Source organism: Cherax quadricarinatus, chromosome 54, assembly GCF_038502225.1.
Source record: "Cherax quadricarinatus isolate ZL_2023a chromosome 54, ASM3850222v1, whole genome shotgun sequence".
NCBI lineage: Eukaryota > Metazoa > Arthropoda > Malacostraca > Decapoda > Parastacidae > Cherax > Cherax quadricarinatus.
The window spans coordinates 27,897,091-27,904,255 of NC_091345.1; the positions used below are offsets into that span (position 1 = coordinate 27,897,091).

Genomic DNA, 7,165 nt, shown 5'->3' on the forward strand with positions numbered 1-7,165 from the left:
CTCTTCAGAATGTTCCCACTAAACTTTACTGTGATGTTGTTCATCACACGACTCTTCAGAATGTTCCCACTTAACTTTACTGTGATGTTGTTCATCACACGACTCTTCAGAATGTTCCCACTAAACTTTACTGTGATGTTATTCATCACACGACTCTTCAGAATGTTCCCACTAAACTTTACTGTGATGTTGTTCATCACACGACTCTTCAGAATGTTCCCACTAAACTTTACTGTGATGTTGTTCATCACACGACTCTTCAGAATGTTCCCACTAAACTTTACTGTGATGTTGTTCATCACACGACTCTTCAGAATGTTCCCACTAAACTTTACTGTGATGTTATTCATCACACGACTCTTCAGAATGTTCCCACTAAACTTTACTGTGATGTTATTCATCACACGACTCTTCAGAATGTTCCCACTAAACTTTACTGTGATGTTATTCATCACACGACTCTTCAGAATGTTCCCACTAAACTTTACTGTGATGTTATTCATCACACGACTCTTCAGAATGTTCCCACTAAACTTTACTGTGATGTTGTTCATCACACGACTCTTCAGAATGTTCCCACTAAACTTTACTGTGATGTTATTCATCACACGACTCTTCAGAATGTTCCCACTAAACTTTACTGTGATGTTGTTCATCACACGACTCTTCAGAATGTTCCCACTAAACTTTACTGTGATGTTATTCATCACACGACTCTTCAGAATGTTCCCACTAAACTTTACTGTGATGTTATTCATCACACGACTCTTCAGAATGTTCCCACTAAACTTTACTGTGATGTTGTTCATCACACGACTCTTCAGAATGTTCCCACTAAACTTTACTGTGATGTTATTCATCACACGACTCTTCAGAATGGTCCCACTAAACTTTACTGTGATGTTATTCATCACACGACTCTTCAGAATGTTCCCACTAAACTTTACCGTGATGTTGTTCATCACACGACTCTTCAGAATGTTCCCACTAAACTTTACTGTGATGTTATTCATCACACGACTCTTCAGAATGTTCCCACTAAACTTTACTGTGATGTTGTTCATCACACGACTCTTCAGAATGTTCCCACTAAACTTTACTGTGATGTTGTTCATCACACGACTCTTCAGAATGTTCCCACTAAACTTTACTGTGATGTTATTCATCACACGACTCTTCAGAATGTTCCCACTAAACTTTACTGTGATGTTATTCATCACACGACTCTTCAGAATGTTCCCACTAAACTTTACTGTGATGTTGTTCATCACACGACTCTTCAGAATGTTCCCACTAAACTTTACTGTGATGTTATTCATCACACGTCTCTTCAGAATGTTCCCACTAAACTTTACTGTGATGTTGTTCATCACACGACTCTTCAGAATGTTCCCACTAAACTTTACTGTGATGTTGTTCATCACACGACTCTTCAGAATGTTCCCACTAAACTTTACTGTGATGTTATTCATCACACGACTCTTCAGAATGTTCCCACTAAACTTTACTGTGATGTTGTTCATCACACGACTCTTCAGAATGTTCCCACTAAACTTTACTGTGATGTTGTTCATCACACGACTCTTCAGAATGTTCCCACTAAACTTTACTGTGATGTTGTTCATCACACGACTCTTCAGAATGTTCCCACTAAACTTTACTGTGATGTTGTTCATCACACGACTCTTCAGAATGTTCCCACTAAACTTTACTGTGATGTTGTTCATCACACGACTCTTCAGAATGTTCCCACTAAACTTTACTGTTCTTATTTTGTCTTCCAGTTATCTTCTGCACTATTAAAGTCACATAAGTTCAAAATCCGACATAATTTTTTTAAATTTTTCAGAATTAACAAATTTCTCTCAAATCCATTTTACCAAATAGACTTTTTGACATGAAATATCTTCACTCTGATAATCTCATGAGAATTATTCTTCAGAAATATAATGAAATCACTAAAAGGAGACATGGAAAATACTGAGACGCAAAAAAAAATATTTTAATCAAATTACTGAAATATAATGGAAATAAAGTGTGATAGATCATTGTTATAATAAACTCAGAAGATAATAAAGTTGGTAGAATTACCGACAATATGTAAAGTAAAAGGACAAAAGTGCAACTAATGTGACATTTATTGTGGCAACGTTTCGCTCTCCAGGAGCTTTATCAAGCCATTACTGTAATGGCTTGATAAAGCTCCTGGAGAGCGAAACGTTGCCACAATAAATGTCACATTAGTTGCACTTGTGTCCTTTTACTTTACAAACTCAGAAGAGTTCATAATGAACTTAAAAATAAACTAAAATGCAAATTAGACAATGTAAATAATGACTGGGCTAAACATGCTAATAGCAACTATATAATTAGCTTGTGTGATGAGACAGTTAAGAGCACAACTGCTGCTCCAGGTTCCAGTCTAAGTTTTACAACCAGTGTAAGTTTTACAACCAGTCTAAGTTTTACAACCAGTCTAAGTTTTACAACCAGTCTAAGTTTTACAACCAGTCTAAGTTTTACAACCAGTCTAAGTTTTACAACCAGTCTAAGTTTTACAACCAGTCTAAGTTTTACAACCAGTCTAAGTTTTACAACCAGTCTAAGTTTTACAACCAGTCTAAGTTTTACAACCTCTAAAGTCAATAATGTGCAAATTGACAAAATTTTTGGTGACTTGGAAAAAATTACTGATTTATCCATTAATGAAATTAATATAAGTAAGGGGATAGTTTATGGGTCTATGATAAAACAAAATGTTCACATTTGTCCTCAAAGAATTCTCAAGTCTTGAAAATCTTATTATTAATAATTATATGCATATTACTAAAGCAGGAAAAATATCTGCACATTAATTATAAAGGAAAATTGATTACCAAGGTAAAATAAACAAAATCTTAGATGATACAGATATATATTACAAACTTAGAAATAATCCCTCAGCTTCAGATAAAAGTAACTTTACCGAAACAATATAACGACTACTGACAGGCAAAAATAAACTAATTAAAATATTCATGACCAGTAATCCATCTTTACCATATATTAATGGATTAATAAAAACACACAAAATAGGTAATCCAGGCAGACCCATTATTAGCTCTATAGGATCAATTTCCAATAAATCATACAAATGGCTAAATGATGTTACACCCAATAATTGACTTAATTTCTAACTTTAATGTTAATAATAATATTGACTTAGTTGATATATTAAGCACTTTGACCAGTTTAATTGATTACAGTATGTTATAATTGATGTTACTTACTTGATTACGAAAGTCCAGTTAATAATTTATTAAGTTCCCTATCTGAAGAACTCTGTAATTAAGATTTATCATTGTCAGTACCTACAATCACTGAGAGTGTTAAACTTTGTATTGTTGATACAATATTCGTGTTTAATAACGGGTTTTACACTCAGAAGTTTGGTATGGCAATGGGAAATCCTCTCTCACCTGTCCTTAGCAGTTTGTACTGGAATATTGTGAAACAAAACTGCTTAAACAAAACCTTTCCCAGTAGAGCAAAGTGGTGCAGATATATTCATCAAGTTTTATATATAATGTCTAAGAATATAGATATAAGCAATTTTCTCGTTGAATTAAATATTCTAGCTCACTCCATAAATTTTAATGTTGAATTTGAATTAAGTAACTCATTGTCTTTTATTAATGATTATAAATTCAAAATGCACAGAAAATCAACAAAACATTGTTCCTACTGGATCTGCCGGGCTGTGGCTCGTACGTTGGACTGCGTGCGGCCAGCGGTAACAGCCTAGTTGATCAGGCCCTGATCCATCAGGAGGCCTGGTCATGGACCGGGCCGCAGGGGCGTTGATCTCCGGAATAACCTCCAGGTAACCTCCAGGTAACCTCCAGGTAACCTCCAGGTATCCTCCAGGTAACCTCCAGGTAACCTCCAGGTAACCTCCAGGTCATCTACAGTGTTCGTCACGGTATTTTGCCGGGTGAGTGCCCCAGCATAATACTGTGATGAAAATCAAAGGCCTCCCAGAAAGGGGGTATTTTCTCGTCAGTGCATTCTGCTGGGTAGTAGCTGTTAGCATGACGTCACGGCCTGCCGCCACACTTCACAGTGACTTCTTATTGCTCACGTTCCTTACATGGTGAGGGGAAGTGTTGCACTTAAGTCTCTCATGTGCCCCATCTTTTGTCCATTGTTCCCTTTGGTTTTGGGGCAGTACATCTTTGATTATGGGTAAAAGGAAGTCTTTTCCACTTGAAAATATAGCTCAAATCATAGAGCTTCACAAAGCTGGACACCAGCCGAAAAACATAATGGAGAATGTTAATGTGTGTGAGCATTCAGCAAGGAACTGGGTGCATGGTTCAAGGATGGTTGCAGTGTCGACTTACCGTCTGCCAAACCTCGGCCTGGCCATTCCAAGAAGACATTTGTTCGTACTTTAACTGCGTTAAAGAAACACTGAGGAGTCACTGTGGAGTGTGGCGGCACGCCGTGACGTCATGCTAAAGGCTGCTACCCAGCAGAATGCACTGACGAGAAAAGACCCAAATATCGTAGGCCTTTGATTTTCTTCACAGCATTATGTCGGGGCGCTCACCCGGCATAATGCCGTGACGGGCATTGTATACTTTTCAGAGCTTCATGTATTGTTGTCCAGAGTTCATATATGAAGAAATCTTGAAAATTTATAAAATAGCTAAAGATCTACACTACCCAAAATACTTAATTGATAAATCCTGTAAAAATGTTAGAGATATATTTTACAGTTCAAGCCAGAATATGTTGGTCCTTCCTTACCAGGAAAACCTACTAATTATACCTTCTGTACCTAATATACCTTCTGTACCTAATATACCTTCTGTACTTAATATACCTTCTGTACTTAATATACCTTCTGTACTTAATATACCTTCTGTACTTAATATACCTACAGTACTTAATATACCTACTGTACTTAATATACCTTCTGTACTTAATATACCTAATGTACTTAATATACCTACAGTACTTAATATACCTACTGTACTTAATATACCTTCTGTACTTAATATACCTAATGTACTAATATACCTAATGTACTTAATATACCTTCTGTACCTAATATACCTACTGTACTTAATATACCTACTGTACTTAATATACCTTCTTTACCTAATAAACCTTCTGTACTTAATATACCTACTGTACTTAATATACCTACAGTACTTAATATACCTACTGTACTTAATATACCTTTTTTACTTAATATACCTAATGTACTTAATATACCTAATGTACTTAATATACCTACTGTACTTAATATACCTACAGTACTTAATATACCTACTGTACTTAATATACCTTTTTTACTTAATATACCTAATGTACTTAATATACCTAATGTACTTAATATACCTTCTGTACCTAATATACCTACTGTACTTAATATACCTACTGTACTTAATATACCTAATGTACTTAATATACCTACTGTACTTAATATACCTACTGTACTTAATATACCTACTGTACTTAATATACCTAATGTACTTAATATACCTACTGTACTTAATATACCTAATGTACTTAATATACCTACTGTACTTAATATACCTTCTGTACCTAATATACCTACTGTACTTAATATACCTTCTGTACCTAATATACCTACTGTACTTAATATACCTAATGTACTTAATATACCTACTGTACTTAATATACCTTCTGTACCTAATACACCTACTGTACTTAATATACCTCCTGTACCTAATATACCTACTGTACTTAATATACCTTCTGTACCTAATATACCTACAGTACTTAATATACCTACTGTACTTAATATACCTTTTTTACTTAATATACCTAATGTACTTAATATACCTAATGTACTTAATATACCTTCTGTACCTACTGTACTTAATATACCTTCTGTACCTAATATACCTACTGTACTTAATATACCTTCTGTACCTAATATACCTTCTGTACTTAATATACCTACTGTACTTAATATACCTACTGTACTTAATATACCTTCTGTACCTAATATACCTACTGTACTTAATATACCTACTGTACTTAATATACCTTCTGTACCTAATATACCTACTGTACTTAATATACCTACTGTACTTAATATACCTACTGTACTTAATATACCTTCTGTACCTAATATACCTTCTGTACTTAATATACCTACTGTACTTAATATACCTACTGTACTTAATATACCTTCTGTACTTAATATACCTACTGTACTTAATATACCTTCTGTACCTAATATACCTTCTGTACTTAATATACCTACTGTACTTAATATACCTACTGTACTTAATATACCTACTGTACTTAATATACCTTCTGTACCTAATATACCTTCTGTACTTAATATACCTACTGTACTTAATATACCTACTGTACTTAATACACCTTCTGTACTTGATATACCTTCTGTGCTTGATATACCTTCTGTACTTAATATACCTAGTGTACTAAATATACCTACTGTACTTAATATACATTCTGTGCTTGATATACCTTCTGTACTTAAAATACCTTCTCTACTTAATATACCTTCTGTACTTAATATACCTTCTCTACTTAATATACCTTCTCTACTTAATATACCTTCTGTACTTAATATACCTTCTCTACTTAATATACCTTCTGTACTTAATATACCTTCTCTACTTAATATACCTTCTGTACTTAATATACCTTCTCTACTTAATATACCTTCTGTACTTAATATACCTTCTGTACTTGATATACATTCTGTACTAAATATACCTTCTCAACTTAATATACCTTCTGTACTTAATATACCTTCTGTACTTAATATACCTTCTGTACTTAATATACCTTCTGTACTTAATATACCTTCTGTACTTAATATACCTTCTGTACTTAATATACCTTCTGTACTTAATATACTTTCTGTACTTAATATACCTTCTGTACTTAATATACCTTCTCAACTTAATATACCTTCTGTACTAATATACCTTCTGTACTTAATATACCTTCTCTAATTAATATACCTTCTCTAATTAATATACCTTCTGTACTTAATATACCTTCTGTACTTAATATACCTTCTGTACTTAATATACCTTCTGTACTTAATATACCTTCTGTACTTAATATACCTTCTGTACTTAATATACCTTCTGTACTTAATATACCTTCT

At 33.8% G+C, this 7,165-nt stretch overlaps 1 long non-coding RNA gene across 1 annotated transcript; it reads right to left on the reverse strand.

Annotated features, from left to right (window-relative positions):
- Positions 1–2,897: 2,897 nt before the first annotated feature.
- LOC138854319 (uncharacterized) lies at positions 2,898–5,873 on the reverse strand. The gene is made up of 2 exons (XR_011393520.1): positions 3,923–5,873; positions 2,898–3,856 (listed from the first exon to the last, which is right to left on the reverse strand). It is a non-coding gene; the product is annotated as an uncharacterized lncRNA (long non-coding RNA).
- Between the last annotated feature and the right edge of the window lie 1,292 nt (positions 5,874–7,165).